The following is a 20,460-nucleotide window of genomic DNA, read 5'->3' on the forward strand; positions in this document are numbered from 1 at the left end:
AAATATATATACTTAAGTATATTAAAAATATATATACGTTATTTATATACATATAGCAGAATCAACCTTTGAAATTATATTATCTCCACTAAGTAGAGTGTCATTTCCTTATTTTTAATCAAAACTGCAAGTCAATTCTAATAAAAGTTAATTAAAGCAAATAGATTATGCCACTTTTTGAAACAATATTCAGAGATAGTTTAGAATCAGTAGAAAGAACACTGAGCTCAAAGTCTTAACCCTGAAACGTAACTAGTTGTATAACTTTGAAACAGATCATTAACCTACCTGCCTCACTTGTTTACCTTCCTACCCACCTTACAAAGAAGTTGAAGGAGCAAACAAAAGAACATGTATGAAAATCCCTCCTAAATTCTTCTTTTATAAATGTTAGTCATGAGTCAAAAAGCTACAAATTTCATTTACAATAGGAGAAAATTTTTCACTTGGGAAAAGGAAAACAAAATTAAATAAATCCAACTTATGTAGGCTATACAGAAAATACACAAAAAAAGCACCAAATACTACATTAAAAATACAGTATTTTTAAGCCAAAATTTCCCATCAGTGTTAGAAAGGAAATAGCTACTAGTACATACTACAATCAGTAAATGTACGTGTATGTGAGGTGTACGTGCAAAAATTAACATGAGATTATTACAGTCATTAAAAAAACAGCTTTATTAAGATCTGCCAACCCTGCCCATGAGCACACTGAAATGTGATAAAAAGATTTATTGGTCTCATTCTAAAAACACTTCCTGAACACCATGTATGGTGTCAAAAGCCTTCTGCTGAGTACTAAGTACACAAAGATTACCAAGAGGAAATATTCCCACACTACTTGTGGAAGATCTTTATATCAATATGGCATGATTAGCCTTAATATAAAAATAAGGTAACTCAACTGGTTTTGCCAGAGTGATCATATTCTTCTTATCCCATAAAGTAATGCAATTCAAATAGTTACATCATCAATAATTTCTTTGGTGATGTTTGTTGGTTTTATTGGGTTTGTTTTATTTTTTCACTGGACAAATATTCATTGAGTCCCAAACAATGATGCAGACATATCTCAACGGAAATCTTAACTCCAAGACCAGACAAGGACATAATGTGTAACTAAATTATTCGGTGTTTTCTTTTGATTTCCTTTTCAGTAAGAAAAAAAATAGAATAGAAAAGCAGCAACACAGTTTTTCAATATTAATATCTAGCACACCCAGAAGACTGAAGGACTGGACAAATGGCACATTTATTCTCCCTGTCTGCTTCTCATTCATCTGTGTGACTGTCCCATTTCTACACTATAGACTGCACTAATAAAGCACTGAATAAACACGGAATGGATTTCAGAATGAAATAATTAAAACTGTAAGCTCTTAGATTCTGATTGCAGACAGCCCAGGTGCACACAAAGCAGATTTCTGCCAAGAAATACAGTGCAAGCTGTTGACACTCAGCTTCCTTCAATATGAAAACTTCCCCAACAATTCAAGGTCACAACCAATGATCTACTATTTAGAGTTCAAAGTACAGCATTTTTTAGCATATAGTCCAAGTAGTTTCCAGGAGGTTAAATAACATTAAGTACAATAACTGAAAGAGGAGGGAGGAATAAAACATCTGTATGCGGCCATCTTCATCTAGAGTTCTTGTAAAATGAATAAGCAGAAATCTAACATACACAAGTATAAAGAAAACAGAATGAACCAAAATGCTGGACTGGTTTTAAAATAAACTATTCTAAAACAGTTTAAACAGCCAGAAGTTACAATAGAGCCCATATGGGCTTAGTGCACTACACAAAGGTTAATAGAAAATGGAGTTCTCTAAGAATCTCATGCTGAAACAGCTCAAAATCAAAGTGATTTTTTTTTTCAGTCAAGCTGACTTAAGGAGAATAAGACACCAAGTTTGGATATAAGAGGTCTTATTTCAAATGCTAGAAGAACCCATATGAGCAAGGTGGTTTAAGATTCATTACTTTAGGACAAAACATTTGACCCTTCTAGTAGTTAGTTTCCTCATATGTAAAATGAGAGGGGTAAATAGTTCACTGGTCTTCAAATTTTATTTTCAGGAGTACCAGATTGCTTCAGGGTTAGGTGGAAGCCAAGCCAGCTCTGAATCTCACTTAAATGAGAGCAGATGAAGTCTTAACTATTTTCTGTTTTGGAGTTCTGTGTAGAATTTCATTTGGAAAAAGGAGGGGGCTCCACTGCTGAAAAAAAAAAACTACTCAGAAAACAACAAAAATAAATAACCTCGGATCACATTCACTCAAAATCATGATTGCAATATATACTTTTATCAAAAACAGAAACTATCCCACTCCTGCCATAATGGAATAAGTAGAAATGATCATGCCCTCCTATCATAAACAACTAGAAAACTGGAAAAAGATATTTTTTCAGACACTGAGACAATAGCCAGTGCAGGACTATGATCCATGAGTGAAGAAAAACAGACAAAAGATTAAACTCTTCTTCCAGGAGGCACTTTCCATAACAGAGAGCAGGGAAGCTTCCTGAAAGCAATCATAGCCATCTCACTGAGCAGAGGAGATAGAAATCAGATTTGGGAGAGACAAAAGACGCTGGAGTTTGTAAAGCAGAATATACCAGATTGTTGGGAGCTTGGCAGAGAAAAACCTCCAGAAATCTGCACAGAGGTCCTCTGAGTTTGTGGCTGCAATTTAAGGTCTTCCTATGTAGGGAGAAAACTCCATGAGGTGAGGCTTAAGACTGGGGAGCTGTAATGGAAGTAAGTCCCAGTGGTCTCCCTGGACTGGGAGACCTTCAAGGCCTGATGGACAATCAGCAGAAAGACTCGCTGAACACCTCACACATGACAAAAGGGATACATCTTAGAAGTAGGGCTAAACTAGCTTACATAAAGGTGTCACTAGACCAGAGAAAACAAAAGTTTTGAAAAAAGCCTCAAAGATACAAGCTAAAAATCACAGCAAACTTAGCTGTCACTGAAACAAATTTCAAAAAATTTAAAACACAATAAAATCTAGACATTTAATAGCATAACAGTCATAATAGCGAACATCCAATCAAAAACTCCAGGCATGACCACCAGTAAAATGATAAAACTGTGATCCATAAATAGGTGGGAAAAAGAGAAAATAGAACAGACCCCAAAATGCAAAAGATAATTAGCTTAGCAAACAAGGAAGCTTTAAAACAGTTTGTATGGATAAGCTCAAGCATTTATTTAAACAAAAATATGATAAACAGGAAAATGGAAAGCATAAAAATGGAACTTGAGATGAAAACAATATCTGAATGAAAAGAACAGTAAATTTTAAAACATAGCAATAGAAACTAACAAAAATGGAAGAGGGGAAAGAAAAGGACTGAAAAAAAAAAGAGCCTACGCAACCTGTGGAACAGTATTAAACAGTCTGATGTACGTGTAATTATAATCAAGAAGAAAAAAGAGAAAGATTAGAAAAATCATGTGAGGAAATAATGGCCAATAATTTTCCAGATTTTTATAAAAATTATAAACTCACAAATAGAAGAAACTCAAGTAGGATATGCACAATGAAAAGCACACCAGAGTACATCAACATCACATGACTGAAAAAGCAGCGATAAATATAAAACCTTAGAGCAGCTGTAAGAGTTCTTGAAATAGTGTACATCGGAGTCTTTTATCAGATACACATATGGCAAACATTTTCTCCTAGTCTCTAGTATTACTATTCATTTTTAAGTAATGCCTTTTGATGAAATTTTAATTTTTATCATATCTAATTTATCAATTTTTTCTTTTACGCTTAGTGTTTTTTATGTCCTATATAATAAACCGTTTCCTAACTTCAGACCAGGAAAATATTCTCCTATGATCTCCTAAGGCCCATCACAAATTAATATTTGTATGTACCATTAGCTAAAGGTCAAGATCCTTTTTTTCCCAAAAATTTCCAGTTCTTCCAGACAGACTGGAAAACATAATTTATTGTGCATTGTGTAGAACACTGAGAAGGGCCCTACCTCAATGGTGAAGAACAAGGAGCCATGGACTAACTGCTACTCTGTCCTACCCAACAAATATTTAAAAGAAGATACAAAAAGATCAGACTGTATCCAAATAGCCACATCCCAGAAAAAACCCTCAAGAATATTTATAAGAATACAAAAATATCTAGCACCTAATAATGTCTGTTAAACAAAGATTATAGAAATGCAAAAGCATGAAAATTTGAACCATAATGCTGAGAAAAGTCAATCAACAGAAAACAATCTAGAACTGACACAAATTTTAGAAATGATAGATAAGGATATGAATTCATCATTATAACTGTACCGAATGGTCAAAAAGTTAAGTACAAATAGGAAATATTTAGGGATAAATCTGCAAAAGATCTGCAAGAATGTACACTGAAAACAACTAAACACTGCTCAGAAAAACTAAAGACCTACATAATTGGAGAACTACACCTTGTTCATGAAAACTCAGTATCATGAAATTTCAATTCCCCCGAAACTGATCCATAGATTCAAATAATTAAAATCAAAATAGAAGTAGTCTCTTTTGTAGAAATTGACAAGCTAGTTCTAAAATTCATGTGGAAGTGTAATGTACCTACCACGGCCAAACAACTTTAGAAAAGATGTTAGAAGTCTAATTCCTTCTGAGACTCTTTTAAGAGTTCTTATAAAGCTACAGTAATCAATACAATGTGGTATGGAATCAACACAAGACAAATCAGTGGTACAGAACAGTATCCAGAAATAAAACTACACACACACACACACACACAGAGACAACTGACATTTGACAAAGGCAATTCACTAGCAAAAGGGTAGTCTTTTCAACAAAAGGTAGAGAAACAACTGGATATCCATATGAAAGGAAAAGAACTTTGATCCATATCTCACAGCATATACAAGATTAACTTCACAGCATGCAACATGCACCTAAAAGCAATACCAAAAACTGTAAAAATCAAAAAGAAAATATATGAGAATATTTTTGTGACCTTGGGTTAACCAAAGATTTCTTTAATATGATACCAAAAGGTGATTCATAAAAGAAAAAAATGCTTACCTGGACTTCAAAATTAAAAGCTTCTATTAAGACACTATTAAGAAAATAAAAGGACAAGCCACAAACTGTGAGCAAGTATTGCATGTACCTGATAAAGGACTTGTATCCAGAATATATTTTAAAAGAAAACTTTTAGAACTTAATAGTAAGAATTAGGAAAATACATCATCACATTTGCAAAATGAGATATATGAATGACATGAAAAAAACATATTAAAGGGTGCACAACATCATTAGTCATTAGGGAAATTCAAATTAAAACCATAACAACATTCTATTACATATGAGAATAACTAAAATTACGAAGACTGACCACATCAAGTGTTGGTGCAAAAGTAAAAGAAGTGGAATTTTCATACCCTGTTAGTAGAAATGCAAAGTGGTACAAGCATTTTGGAAGGTAGTCTGGCACTTTCCTAAAAAGTTAAACATACATCTACCATATAATCTGATCACAACCCATGCCCAGATATTTACCCAAAAGAAAAGTGTATGTTTAAACAAAAACTTGTATACATACATAGGGTTTCATAGCAACCCTATTTGCAATACCTTGAAATGAAAACGATCCCTATGTCCATTATCAGGTGAATGGATAAATGAATTGTAGAGTAACATAAAATAGAATCTTACTCAGCAATTTAAAAAGAAAAATGAAGAACTGATTAGTGCACAACATGGATAAGTATGCTGAACAAAAAGGCATACAAAAAAAAGAGTACAAACTATGCAATTCCATTAACATAAAATTCTAGAAAATACAAACTAGTCCAAAATGGCAGAAAGAATCTCAGTATTTGCCTGAAGTGGGAGGAAGATTACAAAGAGACTCAAAATAAACTTCTGGATGTAATATGTTCATTATCTTCATTGCTGTGATGATCTCATAGGTATATACCTTATGTTCAAACTTACTACATAGGGATACTTTAAACATGTATGCTTATTGGATGTTAACTATACCTTAGCAAAGCTATTTAAAAAGAAATTATAACCAGTCAGGCTTTGAAAAGCAGAGGAAAAATGAGAAAGACCAAATGGTAAACTACAACTTAGCACATATTTAATGATTTCCACTGTGCAATATCCAAAGTATCACACAATGTTAGTGTTAAGAAGACTATGGGTCTTATTTGGATCTATCAACTCAATTTTCTATTTAGAAAACAGAGGTCCAAAAGGCGAGCGCCATCATCACAAGAGCCCTGATACATTTATCTTAACGTTCCCACCACCATCATAAATTGAAAGTTCTATAACTTACTAGCTACAAAAGGTGAAGAGACCATGCTTGACCTCCTAAATCCAGTGCTCTTTATATTACACTGCCTGGACTCTTAAAATGACTGGTCATTTTAGAATTATGAGGCACATTTTATTACATATTAAAAGGCTGACTTAAGATACAACCTACTAAAAGAATCTGAACTATAATTTTTAATATTTTGATTAATCAAATGCTTTATGAAGCACATTTTATAACAGATCAAAACACAGACTTTTCCTATTTATGTTTAAAAACTTCGTAACAACTTGATTACAAAGATGAACGTTAAATTCCTTTACAGTCAATAAACAAGTTAAAATTTTCAGCTAATGGGAGCAACCTGACCTACATTTTTCAAATAATGAATTGGTTACATACAAAATAATTTGTATGATGGGAGAAAACATGTGATTTAGTAAATAAGTGTTATGGGTATACTAGATCTCTGTTATAGCAAATAATGCTTCTCAAATTTTAGAGTCCATCAGAATCACCTGGATGGTTTGTTAAAAGGGTGAGCACTACCTTAAAAGCATATTTACAGTAAACCATCCTAAGGAAATTGGGAATGAAAAAAAGAATACTGTGTGTTCCAATGGAAAAAATGGACTTTGTGGTGCACACCCTGCCTTGCACACCCTGCCTTGAGCTATTTTACAACTCCAAGTAAGTTGTAGACAACTGATTGTCATAGGTAACTTAGAGCAATGTAAATTATTTTTGTCTACAGACATTCTGTCCAGTGGCTGACTTTTCCAAACAGAAAAGGCCAATTTCCTGTCCATCTGTAAATTCATTTCAATATTCCCTTACATCAAAGAAATCTTAATTTCTTCGATTTCACCTTTAAATTGGTTATGACATCTGCCTGGTTCCCTCTTAATTATTATTTAAATAATGTTTTAGTAAGTGTTCAAGATGTATAAAATTCATGGTTGTACATCCTATGAAAGTGATGATTTGACCTTTTTTTTGAAACTTTAGTAATGAGTTGTATAGTCCATATGCTAATCCAGTGGTCTTTTTCAGAGTGGTACCCGGATCAGCAGCAGGCAGCATCACCTGAAAAATTGCCAGAAATGTGCATTCTAGACCACATTTACACCTACTAAATGAGAAAATCTGGGAATAAGGGCCAGCAATCTTTTCTAACAAGTATTCTAATGATTCCAAAGTAAGCTAAAATTTGAAAACCCTGGACTAAAAGATTCCTAAAACTGAGATAAACCATTGTTTGGGGGTTAATTATATTTATCTTAATTCTCTTCCCTTGTAAAGTCAAAGGGATCACCATGTATAATCATTAGTTTTATAAAGAAGTAAATAACCTGAAAGATGTAATGCAAATTTAAAAGTACTGAACAGCTAAGCACTGAAAATATCTGGCTAAATCAGGAGTTATGCAACATGAGAAATGCAGGTTAATACACCACCACCACCACCACCACCACCACCACCACCACCACCACCACCCAAGGAGGTGGAGGTGGAGAGACAGAATGTCAATCAATCCAAGGTGTTAGGATAAGGAAAAGTACATGGTTTTGAGTTACATCTATTCTACTTTACACCTAAAGAATGGTTTCCTCTCAACATATATTTTGATTCACAATTTCTTATTTTCATTTTTTAAAGTCTTTTTTCAAAAAGCAGTTTTAGGTTTACAACAAAATTGAGAGGATGGTGTTTAGATTACCATAGATCCCTTGCCCCCATAAATGCATGCCTTCCCCCATTATCAACATCATTCATCACAGTCATAATTTGTTACCAAGAATGAACCTACAGTGGCACATCATAATCGCCTGGAGTCCATAGTTCACCTTATTTATTCTTGGTGTATGCTCTGTGGATCTGGGCAAACATATAATCTCACAGATCCATTGTATCACAGAGTATTTTCACTGCCCTAAAAATCCTGTGTTCTATCTGTTCACCTTTCTCCTCTCCCCCTCATTTTTTTATAAGATAGAAGTTTCTCATTTCACTTTTCCACTGTTTTCAACAAAAGTTAAGAAAATGTAACAAATAATTATCCACATAATTCAGATACTCAAATCCTGTTTTTATATTCAATAGGTATTATTTAGCGTGGTTTTCTAATCTAATCAGATCTGCTGGAAGTTGTTCATCTCTCCAACTCACTAATTACTTAAATACACACCATTTGGAAACATTAAAAAAAAAAACTTACAAAACTGCTGAAGTGGCCTCTTATCCAGCAATTTTTTAGACACTAGGTAAGCTTCTTCTTAAAAAGTTAAATTACAAACATCTAAAATAAATACTGGAATATGAGAAGATATGAAAGTTCTATAATCAAATTATAAAAGGACTTCAAATATTCTTGATTTGTGTTTGTTTGTTTGTTTGTTTGTTTGTTTGAAGTGAGCTATTTCCTCCAGAGTTTCAATATACACATTTGGGTTATATCTACACATTCCCAACATCTGCTTCTAACAAAATTTTCTGATGTTTCAGTTGTAATGAAGACCAAATATCAGAAGGTAAGACTTTCCCATCTGGAAACACAGATGACAAATTCCTAGGCTTCTTGCCCATAAGTGTCCAGGGTAATGAACCTCTGACCCAAAAGAAGTATTTACTGTGTTAGCTATTTTTTAAATCCAACGAGCTAAAACTTATACACGAAAGGATGTGTTTTCTCACCTTTAAGCTAAAATATTAAATAGTTTAGAATGTAAGAGAGCTGTACTTCAAGGGCCAATTAATATTTTATAAGAATAAAGCTAGCACGATGAGTAACAATACACAGTTATCTAATAAGGAGCAATTGGTAAAAAGGTAGCAAATAGATCAAAAGGGAAAAGTTATTCTAAAAATGTTTTCAAAAGGTAAGGCGTTGTTTGAGAATTTAAAAATGGTTCATACACAAGTGGTATAAATTCTATTGTGTAAACATTCTTATATGACCCATGTTGCTATGGTAATTTCATACATATCTCTTTTAATGATTATAGAATATAGCATTTAGGACACATACTTAAAATGTTACACTTTAAGATAAGGATACATACATAAGGGTAAAACATATGTGTTCACACATATAAATAAGGCTAGTATAAATAATGCTACAAAGAATATTCTCTTTTTGGATTTTTGACATACACTATAAGAAGGAGAACTATATTAGCTCAAAGGATATGAACATGTCTTGATTTTTACTGGAGAAAATATCTCTTCTCCTGCTGTCATACTTAATGTAAAAAGAGTATTATTTTTTCTATAGCTATGATTTTCTTAATAAGATTTGATTTCAAATTCCTCAACTATTTTAGTAGTTTCACTGAATTTACAATTCTCCTTCTTTTAAACAGTTTTAAATCCTCTTGTTCTGTTGAATAAAATGAGCTATTTAACATAAACTGCAGAGGCACAGCCAAGGCTTAAAAAAAATTTTTTCAAAAGATAAATATTCCTTACTTTGTCAACTACATGGTATTGTTTTCTGGTTGATATTTTATCAATTTCTATCTGATTACAGATATTTTCCTTATACCACTAAATCTCACTAGCCTCTCAGTTTGAGGTCACCAAGGAACCAGACTGTTCATGGAGATTATTATAATTCAAGGTTAAAAGGAAGGTGAACCAAGTGATAGCCAGTCAAGTAAACGGCTTCTAAGCCAAAAGCCAATGCTCAAAACTCAAGCCCTACTTAATCATCTTACACTTGGTTGGAAAGTGCCTGACACTTTTAGAGCATTAAAGATTTTATATAAGCCAGTGCAATTTCTAGAAAGACAAATCAGAATTTTCTACAACAGGAAGCATCAATTTTTTTCAAATCGAAGTATAGTTGACCCACAATGTCATATTAGTTTCGGAAGTACAACACAGTGACTCAACAAGTCTATACATTATGCAATGCTCACCATAAGTATAGTTGCCACTTGTCACTTGTCACTATACAATGTTATTACAGTATTACTGACTATATGCCCTATGCTGTACTTTTCATCCCCATGATTTATTTATTTTACAGCTGGAAGCCTGTACCTCTTAACCTCCTTCACCTATTTCAGCCATCCTCCTACCCCCTCCCTTCTAGCAACCACCAGTTTGTATTTGTAAGTTTGTTCTGTTCTTTTGTTTGCATATGTGTATTCATTTGTTTTGTTTTTTAGATTCCACATATAAATGAATCATAAAGTATTTGTCTTTCTCTGTCTTATTTCACTTAGCATGGTGCCCTCTAGGTCCACCAGTATTGTCATGAATGGCAAGATGTCCTTCTTTATGGCTTTTTTTATTCCTTTCAATAGTCCATTAGGTGTGTGTGTGTGTGTATATACACCGTATCTTCTTTACCAATTAATCTATTAATGGGCACTTAGGTTGTAGAAGTATCAGCTTTTAAGAAGTATACATTCTATATAAAAGACAGACTTATGAATCTCCCCTCTAAATATCAGTATTTTAATCCATCTGTGGATTAAATTAATGACAGATTTTATTGTAATAGACCATGAAATCAGGTGAGTGTGCATGAAATATTAGAAGGGAGAGAAAACAGACCAGGTCCTCTAGAACTTGAGCAATGGAACTATAGGCTTAATTAAAAAGAAAGTAACAGTAGTGGTAAAGCTAGGGCACAAACTTGAAAGAACCTATCTAACATATCCCATATTATTCAACAAAAAAAAGGCTATAAGTTTCCTCTCTATCCATCAAAATTTGCCCCATTGTATTTTCTAACTACTGACCTCAAGTCAGTTTCCATACCTTTAAAAAATTCTATAGTCCCTCTTCCATTGAAAACCTGAAAAGGGCTATCCCTTCCCCTCCTCCCATCTGCCAAATCATCTTTAATGTCATTTTTCTCAAAACTTTTTTATATACATTTAAAGCTAGTAGAATTAAACTGGAAAATATGAAAATTTTATGATTCCATTTCATATACAGAAGGAAAGGAATGTGGGGAAACATTCTCATCATAAGAAGCTCTCCTTTAAATAGCTAGAATTTGCAACAATCCCAATCTTTCTTCATGACTGCTCTGAAAACATGGTTACTAGTGTGAAAATATTAAAAGCAGAAAAATTTTTACATTAGAATATATACACATATGTACATATATGTTATGAACATGTTAACCATGGGAAACTACCTAAGATGAGGATATTATGAGCAAGCAACCATCTTCCATGATTCTCTCTCACAGCTCCATGGCAAAGGAAGACAGTTGCTTCCTCATAGTTCTAATCACCTTATTTATGTGTCATGGGAGAAGGAAGATGGTAGCTGGAAGCATAGGTTTGGCCCCAGGTATCCGATCCTGTTTGTCAGGTAGGGTACCCTCCTCTCCATATGCCCTCTTAGGCAGGAGGTCTAATGCACAATTTTTTAAAAAAATTTTTCTTAAAGATAATTTTCTTTTGGGCATTTTCTTGCTTTGTATGACAGATAATTTTCTTTTCTGTTTGGTATTTTCAAATAATAGCCTGACACACAGTTGCCACTCAGTAGAGATTAGCTGTAAGAATAAATGACTCTGACATAAACATTTTTTTTTTAGATTTATTTATTCATTTTAGAAAGAGAGACAGGGAGAGGGCAAGCAGAGACAGCAGGAAAGGAAGAAAGAGAATCTCAAGCAGGCTCCCTGCCGAGCATGGAGCCCAATGCCAGGGTCAATCTCACCACCTTAAGATAATGACCTGAGCAGAAACCAAGAGTAGTCCATTTAAATGACTTAGACATCCAGGGGCCCTAAGTCATAAACATTTCTTAAATTATCTGATGATGAAGATTACTTTCTTTAGGATCAGTAAACTTCAAGGGAACATTCAATACTTTTACCACCTTTCTCATAGGAACCAGAAACAAACATTCTTAGTTTGTTTAGTTGCGGGGCACCCTGGAGATCAGCGAGGCCAGGATTATTCTAGTAGCCAGTCAGTGACTCAGTAATGGGTTATGAAATCAATTTACTTCATGTACATTTTTTCAAAAACTGATTGAAATGAAAATATTCTAATGTACTATATGATGCAAAGATCAAGTATTTCATGAAATTTATATATATCATTTATTATATATTATAAATAATTGTTAACACAAATATGCACATAAACACCTGCATACTTACATATAACATACATATACACTCACAGAAATGTGTGAGATGGTATACCAGGTTAGAATACAGAATGAATTCTTTTTTTTTTTTTAAGATTTAATTTATTTATTTACGAGAGACATAGAGAGAGAGAGAGAGGCAGAGACACAGGCAGAGGGAGAAGCAGGTTCCCTGCAGGGAGCCAGATGCGAGACCCCATCCCAGGAGCCCAGGGTCACAACCTAAGCCAAAGGCAGATACTTAACCACTGAACCACCCAGGTACCTCTGCAGAATGAATTCTTAATACGAGTTAGGATTTTGTGGTCAAATTTTTTGAAAAACATTCATCTAAACAATTACACCAGTGGTTCTTCATAAGTATTAATTTTCAGATCTAATACTTCAGCATTCACAGGTATGTACTAAAAGGTATTCCAAAGCCAAAAGGTAATAATTTTTACATTTCAACCAGTATGAATTATACACACCTACCATTGTCTTCCTGTTATTAGACCATTGAGAGTTATGCCTACATAACATCAAGCTAGAATGTGACTTCCACTATATTAAATTAACTGGCTATCAGGATATGGAAGATCTAGCTGCACAGTTAGCATTTCCAAAAAAAACTGAGTAATGACCCTAACTCCTCCATCCTGGACACCAAAGAATCTCATATCTTATCTCCTCTGTGGACATCTAAGAGGTAATAACTATTCATGGTCCAATGAGTATTTGGAAATCTTCCACGAGGTGACCTTAATAATAACAGATTACAAGTAACTACAAGTCAACAGAAAACAGCTTTCTTAAAAAAAAAAAAAATTTAAGACTACGTTATCTTTAAGTAACCTAAAATTACTGTCAACCCTTTGCATCCATTTGCTGAATAGCATTTAACATCAGTGCTTATAATCTTCTGTAAAAATACAAGGGTGATACACTCAAAACACACATCCCATAGAGAGGTCTCCAACAGAATTCATATGAGGTGGCACTGATTTGTGGCCATGGCACCCTACAAAGACTTGCAAATGGAGAAGGACAGACTATGCCTGGCCATTATTAAATGGGAATTAAGGAAATTTATGGCCAAAATTTTTAAAAATTTGATGTGGAATACAAATGTATGACAGATTTGACTTAGGAAATAGTAGGAGTTTGTTCAAACAAGCCAGTTCTAATAGTGAAAGAATCATTTTTTCAGAATGTGCAGAATTTGCCAGAACACTCCATAAACAATGTAAGTTCAAATTCTGTTATTAAAACTTTTGATGCTTTAGAGGAAGCCCTACTCTGAACATCTAAACTAAATGAATACTGAAAAATTAATTAGTCTAGAATTTCTAGAAATTCTTGAATTCAACGGGAAAGTTGAAACAGTACTCAGAATACTTATTCCGGGTCATGATTTCACTCTAAATATGTTTATTTCAGAGAAAAGGACTCAGCAAAAATTCACTGAATGAAAATGAGTGCAGCCCCATAAAAAAGACCGTGACAGAAAAAAATAATGAGGTGCCAATGTAGAATTTTTAAGCAACTTCTGAGAAAAGGAGTAAATGTATGGAAAAATACTATTTGTAAATACCTAAAATTATCTATCAAGCCATAAGAAATTTACTGAAAATAGAACCAGTAACATTTATTCATTCTTTCAAGCATTTATTCTTTCAACAGCCAGTTACGTGCCATACAAAACTCTTGTCTATTTTATAATATAATTTGATTTAAAACATACTGGCTGGGGGTGGGGGGGGAATAAAAAATATAAAACATACTGGCTCTATAGCCATCGTTTGGCTTTCTGGTACAATTCAATCTCAGGTAAACTAGAGCAACTTTACTTTCCTAGCAAAATGTTCTGTAAGAAACCATTTTATTGGCCAAGATTAAGGCTGCAACTCAGAAGTCTAGGTGACCTTGGCCAGACACCCACTCTTTCCTACCCCTCCACATTCATTGGCTTTGCATTACAATCTACTTGGAAGACTGTCAGGGTAAATACATCTTGTCCTTTATTCCACGCCACATCACTCACCCTTACAAGAACCCCAAGGAACCCAAGTTGTTCTTCACCACCTGGTCTCTCATCCCCATAATGCACTCTCTATTCTCTGATTTTGTCCCATCCTCCATCCTTCCTCAGTTCCTGAAATGCTGCCACTGTGCCCTTTGGAATTCACTCTTGGCTGTCTGTGTACCTGGCTTTCATTTCTCTCCTTTAAATTCTGTCCTAAATCCACCTCACTCAGGCTTCTGTCTCTACCTTACATGAAAAGGACTTGTCAGAAGTCCACCAATGTCCTCAGTGATGCTCAAATGGTCAGTTCTCATATTAGTTGAACTATACTCAACATTTAACAGAATTCATCATTCCCTTATCCTTGAAACATTTTTTAACTTGGTAACAACCATCTTGGTCCTACTTGAAGTTCACTGGCTGCTCCTCTTTGTCTTCTGTGCTGATTTCTTATCTGCTCAATCCCTCAATTTGGAGTCTTTCCAACTCCAAAACTCTGGACCTCTTTTTTTACATCCACTCTTTAGTGATAACTGCCAAATTTCTATCTTCAGCCCACTTCTCCCCTGAACTATCTACTGAATTTCTCAATTTCAATGCTTAACAGGTTAAGCAATTCAATGCTTACCTCAAATAATATATATACCATATTCTTGATTCACACCAGTATTTCCAAGCCCCCATCTCCTGCTGTATTCCTCAAAGTAAGGAAAGGCAATACATACTTCGGGTTGCTTAAGCCAAAATCTCTGCTGAAGATACCCTTGATTCTCCTACACCACAATCAATCTATTACTCAAGTGGGATTCACCTTCACAATATGTCCAGACACACTATATATTTACTTACTAGTTATTGTTTTCTCACTGTACTCCCAGCAAGAACATAAGATACGTATGGGAAGGAACCGTATCTGTTTGGTCAGTGCAATATCCTCAGTACTTAGACAAGAACTTGACACACTCAATAAATATATGTGTAAAGAATAATTAAATAAGAGGTTCCAGATCCCCAATTGCAGTCAAAACAACAGCAATCCTATCAAAATAAATCATTCCTTAAGGCTGAATGTAAAAGAGCTTTAATCACTGTTTCATAGAACACCTTTCATTGAATGAATATATATATTCACCAATTATGACCAGTCAAAACAAAATATGGATTAAGAATAAAACATGTTAATCATAATAGAAATAATTTATTATGCATGGCTCACCAAAGTTCCAATCATTAAAACCCAATATAATTAGCAATACTATAATAATATTCCACATAATTTTAAGTCATTAATAATTTAGTAGGTATTTCAGCTTTTTTGCCCCGGACAACACCAACCATCACCATCCTTGCCAGATAACAGACAATTTCCCAAACAAGATTTCCATCATACTTAAGACAGAAAGTGACTGAACCTATTAATTAATTCTGGTTACAAAATACAGAAAGACTAGATACTTCATCGCCAAATCTTGTTACAGGAAACCCCTGACTTACGAACATGCACTTAACCACATTTGGGGAGAGAAGACTTGAGAAAGGAAAGAAAGTAGATAAAGAGAAAAGTGAGAAATTGAAAACATCTTTCTGAAACAGTAATCAACAAGGGAATGAATAATCTACAAATGCATCTTTATAATGGAGAGGATAGCTATCTACAAGTGTACACTTAATAAATTACTGGTTCCCAACTTAACGAGTGACATCTTCTGAGAAGACTCTTAACCCAGCTAAGCAAAGATAACCTATTTCTTTCAAATTGATTTGGGGTATATTTTCCCACAGAAGCAAAAACAAACAAACAAACAACAGCAACAACAACAACAAAAAACCCACTTCTATTACCTTAAAATAAAACTGAACTGTAGAGTTAAAACTTAAGGTACATCTGGGGTTAAAAAGATTTGTGAGCTGGCCTGGGAACACAGCCAATACTTTTTATACTGTTTCAGTAAGAGGGAAAAAAATTTTGTTCTGAGTTCCAAACAGCTGCCTTACACATAAACTTTTGAAACACAATTGGCTCACATGCTGGAAACTATCTGCATATAGGTTAGGTTTCATGGGATTCAATTTGGCCCATGGCATATTTCTGAGTATGTTTAAGAGTAAGTCACTTCGTATTAGGCCTCTTCTGCTCAGATATTGCCATTTCAAAGACCCCCAGCTTGTCCAGAGGTGAATTAGCTTGCTTAACATTTTATAAAATCTATAGCAAAGCCAAAAGAAGGGCTTCAAGCTACCAGGCTACTTTTTTCTTCTATGAATGGACTAAACTAAATTTCCTTTATCCCATAGGTTCATATCAACTTAGGGATGGAAGTACTATGTCACTACTTAATTGATTTAGAGACCAGAGCAATTTATATACCCCAGACACTTTTAAACAGTGCAACACAGTATTTGTTTTCCAAATTAAAAGAAGTTAGAATTAATTTTTGAAATGAACTAAAATTATCTGAAAAATTTTCTGAGGGTCTTAAAAAATATGGATCAAGAACTATTCATAAAAAAAAAAAAAGAACTATTCATAAACGAGGATATCCCAGATACTTATTAACAAAACAATACCAATGCCGACACCAAAATAGGTAAGGAGGTAGAGGGCATAGAGCCAAATAAGTCACTGGCATATTGTCACAGATTAGTACTATAATTATTAACAGTGCTTTATTTATTTATGAATTACTTTAATGTGTCTCAACTGAATAGCTAAAACAGCTGTCTACAGTGGTTAAAAACGCTGTTAGCTATGTCAAGACCAGCATGACTCTGCCAAAGACATTTCTGTATATTCCCCAGGAATTAAGAAAATGAAACAAGAAATGTCATTGTCCTTTTAGAGGAAAAAGGAGAATGAAGCTATGCTAAAATGACTTAACTAAGGAGATCCATCAGTGCCCTGGTGTATCTAAGGTAAATTAATCAGAAGAAAAGGTCATTATTTTCTCCAACTCTTCCCTCTGGATACACCATCCACTCTCACAGCCAGACAACACACTCTGTCCAAAGCAAGGACCTATTTTTACAGGACAGCTCTTTCCACTTGGATGTCCTGCCATCAAACTCACTGTAGCATATAAATACCACACTCAATTTGTCCAAAACCAAACTCACCATCTGCCACGCAGAATTAGAATTACTCCCCTAATTTCCGTTTTTTTAGTCTAAGATTATCCAGGTATCTCTAATTGGAAACTTTTGTGTTCCATTTACATCACAATTACCTAGAGTACCTATAAAAAAATGCAGATTTCTGCCCCCCTCCACCCATCCTTCTAAAATCAGAACCTCAAAAGGTGTTATCTGGAAATGTTTAGCAAGCTCCTCAAGTGATTCTTATGCACATTCAAGTTTGAGAACCTCTAGAGTAGATTCATCCTTAACTCATTCAGTTCATCTAGTATCACATCCTTCCTCTTGCAAATCCTATTGCTGCCAGACTTTAAGAACCTAAAACCTAAATGTGTCAACAATTGCTCAAATTGAAATTTCTCAAACACCATTTCTGTTTTCCCTGCTCTATAAGTTGTCTTGACTTACGCACCACAATTAAAACTCATCTTCCTAATTTTTGAGACCTCCTATAGTCTGGTTGATCCCAACCTATCTCTCTTATCCCCCATGAGCCCTCTACTCCAATCACAAATCCAGACTCAAAATGCGAATTCCTACTTCAACGACTACTTATCTTAGTCTGACATACTCCACCACTGATAACTGAACTCCCCAATATCCACTCCTCTCTTTGTATTTGTCAAGGCAAAGCTTAAGTCCCAAACTCCTTCATGGCTCTCAACACAACACATTGCAATTGCTTTCAGATGTCCTCCTAGCCTTCCATTTGCTCTTAACAATCTTCCTAAAGCATTTTTTTTTAAATCCCTCCCTTACTCAACAACAGGCAATAGTGGTCTTTATTATCCCTTCCATTATGTCCAAATCTGAGGGCTAGAATAAAGGACTCATCAACTACACTAAATCAATTAACTCCAGCACTCCCCAAAACATGATTTTATTCAAGTTACACTTCTTCTCAGAAAGATCTCCTCTCATTCTACCAATCTAAACTTCTATATTTCTTTCAATACACAATATAAGACTCAACATCATTAGATTAAATCAACAGTCTGGCCCTTTTAACTACAGGCATTGATAATCTAAGGCAGAAAATATCTTAGCAGACAGCAATAACAAAAATACATAAACACATACATTATTTTTATGATGCAATAGATATATTTTTACTCTATTTTGTGGTGGTTCCTTGTTTTCACAGCATTTAAGTAAAGCAACAAACATCTCCTAAAACAAAAAAGTGAAGGAACTGAACTCTCAGCATTGTTCTAAATAACTGAAACGTTAAAGAAATGTAGTAATTTCTACTCTTCTTTTTTAATTATTCTGTTCAGGAAGTAGTTATTTTTTCACCATTAAAAATCTATTTACTTCATTGGTCTTTATACACTACAATGGATTGGAAAGAGCATGGAACTTGGAATCAAAGTGTGTATTATATTCAGAATGGAGCAACTTTTTGGCAAGTCTCTCTAAGATTCAGTCTTTCTGTTGGTAACACTGCAGCCACCTGACCTCATGATATGGTGACCTACAACATTCAGATCATCAAAAGCCTAAAGTATTTCAAGTGCTCTCAATCTATCTTCAGATTAATCTTTCTCAGAGCCAAGCTAGTACACACCTACTGCAATCTATTTAACTGGCCATTCATTTTCTTCCTGCGCAGCAAGACCAGTTCCTGAGAAGAAAAACCAAATCCAGGAAACACAGCTGGAACAAGTTAGTATCCCAGGCCACTCTGCTAATGCTAGAAAAATCATAGATCTATTATTCATGGGATAATGCCCAGCTACTTGTGACAAATTGAAGGTTGAGAAAATATTTGCACAAAGAGCCATCATGCTAGCTGAGTAGGGCCAAGGTAGAGGTCATTGCCAGAGAATGAGCAGCTTGTCACATTTGTAGGAAAAAAAAAAATATCTTAACAGCAGAAGTTGTTGCTTCATCTATAAAAGGTTGTTTCCCTTCTCTTTGTTCTATGTTTGATTTGCATCGATGTAATAAATCATGAAAGCTGAGGTCAATATGAATCTTACCCACGTACAGATTTGGAACTAAAACTTGGAAGAGACAAACTGCCTAATTATAATAACAAGACCTTGAAATAATATGTACAAAAACAAGGACATATGAAAATACAGATAGGTGCATTTATGAATTAAAAGTAAGTGTTGTGCTCGCTTCGGCAGCACATATACTAAAATTGGAACGATACAGAGAAGATTAGCATGGCCCCTGCGCAAGGATGACACACAAATTCATGAAGCATTCCATATTTTCTCTCTCTCTTTGTCTCTCATTAATAAATAAGTAAAATCTTTAAAAAATAAATAAATAAATAAAAATTAAAAATTAAAGTAAGTGTTGCCTTCATGTCCCACAGACACCTTCTATGTGTGCCTCTATCACTGGTCTGGGCAGATATATCTCTGCACTTTTATTTTAAATCAATACATTATGAGACTATAAACTAGGTAATAAACTGTAGATCAGTATGCTAGGGGAAAATAACATAAGGGGAGTTTTTCATGATTGAAGACTTCCTTCAAGGCAGAGCTTTAAACCAAGTTTTAAAGGAAATGATGGTTATAAAACACAAAGAATCTGACAGGAGTAGAAAGAATACTTATAACCTGATCAATTTTAAAAACCTGAAAATTTCAATTTATAGACAAACTCCGTCGTATTTCCCTTTTTAATAGCACTAGCAAAGATTTTTATATTTCAACTAGATTGTTGCTCCTACAAGTTAAAACAACTCTCAGCTCACCTTTTTTTGGTTGTTGTTTGTTTCTCCAGTGACCCACAATCACTTGCAAATACTCCTATGGGAACATCACCATGATTACTACAAATTACCACAAAGGTAAGATTCCAAAGTTGCATACACTTCACCTGCTTATACAAAATGAGTAGAAAACTGTGTATTCTCACAACAAAA

The 20,460-nt window shown here is 34.3% G+C and overlaps 1 protein-coding gene, 1 long non-coding RNA gene and 1 other non-coding gene across 25 annotated transcripts in view; 2 read left to right on the forward strand and 1 right to left on the reverse strand.

The window, feature by feature from the left end:
* PPP1R9A (protein phosphatase 1 regulatory subunit 9A) overlaps positions 1 to 20,460 on the reverse strand; it is a 312,092-nt gene that overhangs the window by 234,007 nt on the left and 57,625 nt on the right. The window lies entirely within an intron of this gene.
* The window catches only part of LOC140609530 (uncharacterized), a 28,708-nt gene continuing 27,220 nt past the window's right edge, over positions 18,973 to 20,460 (forward strand). The window contains exons 1-2 of the long non-coding RNA XR_012011338.1: positions 18,973 to 19,238; positions 20,319 to 20,385. This is a non-coding gene — a long non-coding RNA (uncharacterized lncRNA). The remainder of the gene's footprint in view (positions 19,239 to 20,318; positions 20,386 to 20,460) is intronic.
* On the forward strand, positions 19,693 to 19,799 carry LOC140609637 (U6 spliceosomal RNA). The gene has a single exon (XR_012011392.1). It is a non-coding gene; the product is annotated as a U6 spliceosomal RNA (small nuclear RNA).

The sequence above is a fragment of the Canis lupus genome, chromosome 18 (assembly GCF_048164855.1).
Source record: "Canis lupus baileyi chromosome 18, mCanLup2.hap1, whole genome shotgun sequence".
In the NCBI taxonomy this organism is placed as follows: domain Eukaryota; kingdom Metazoa; phylum Chordata; class Mammalia; order Carnivora; family Canidae; genus Canis; species Canis lupus.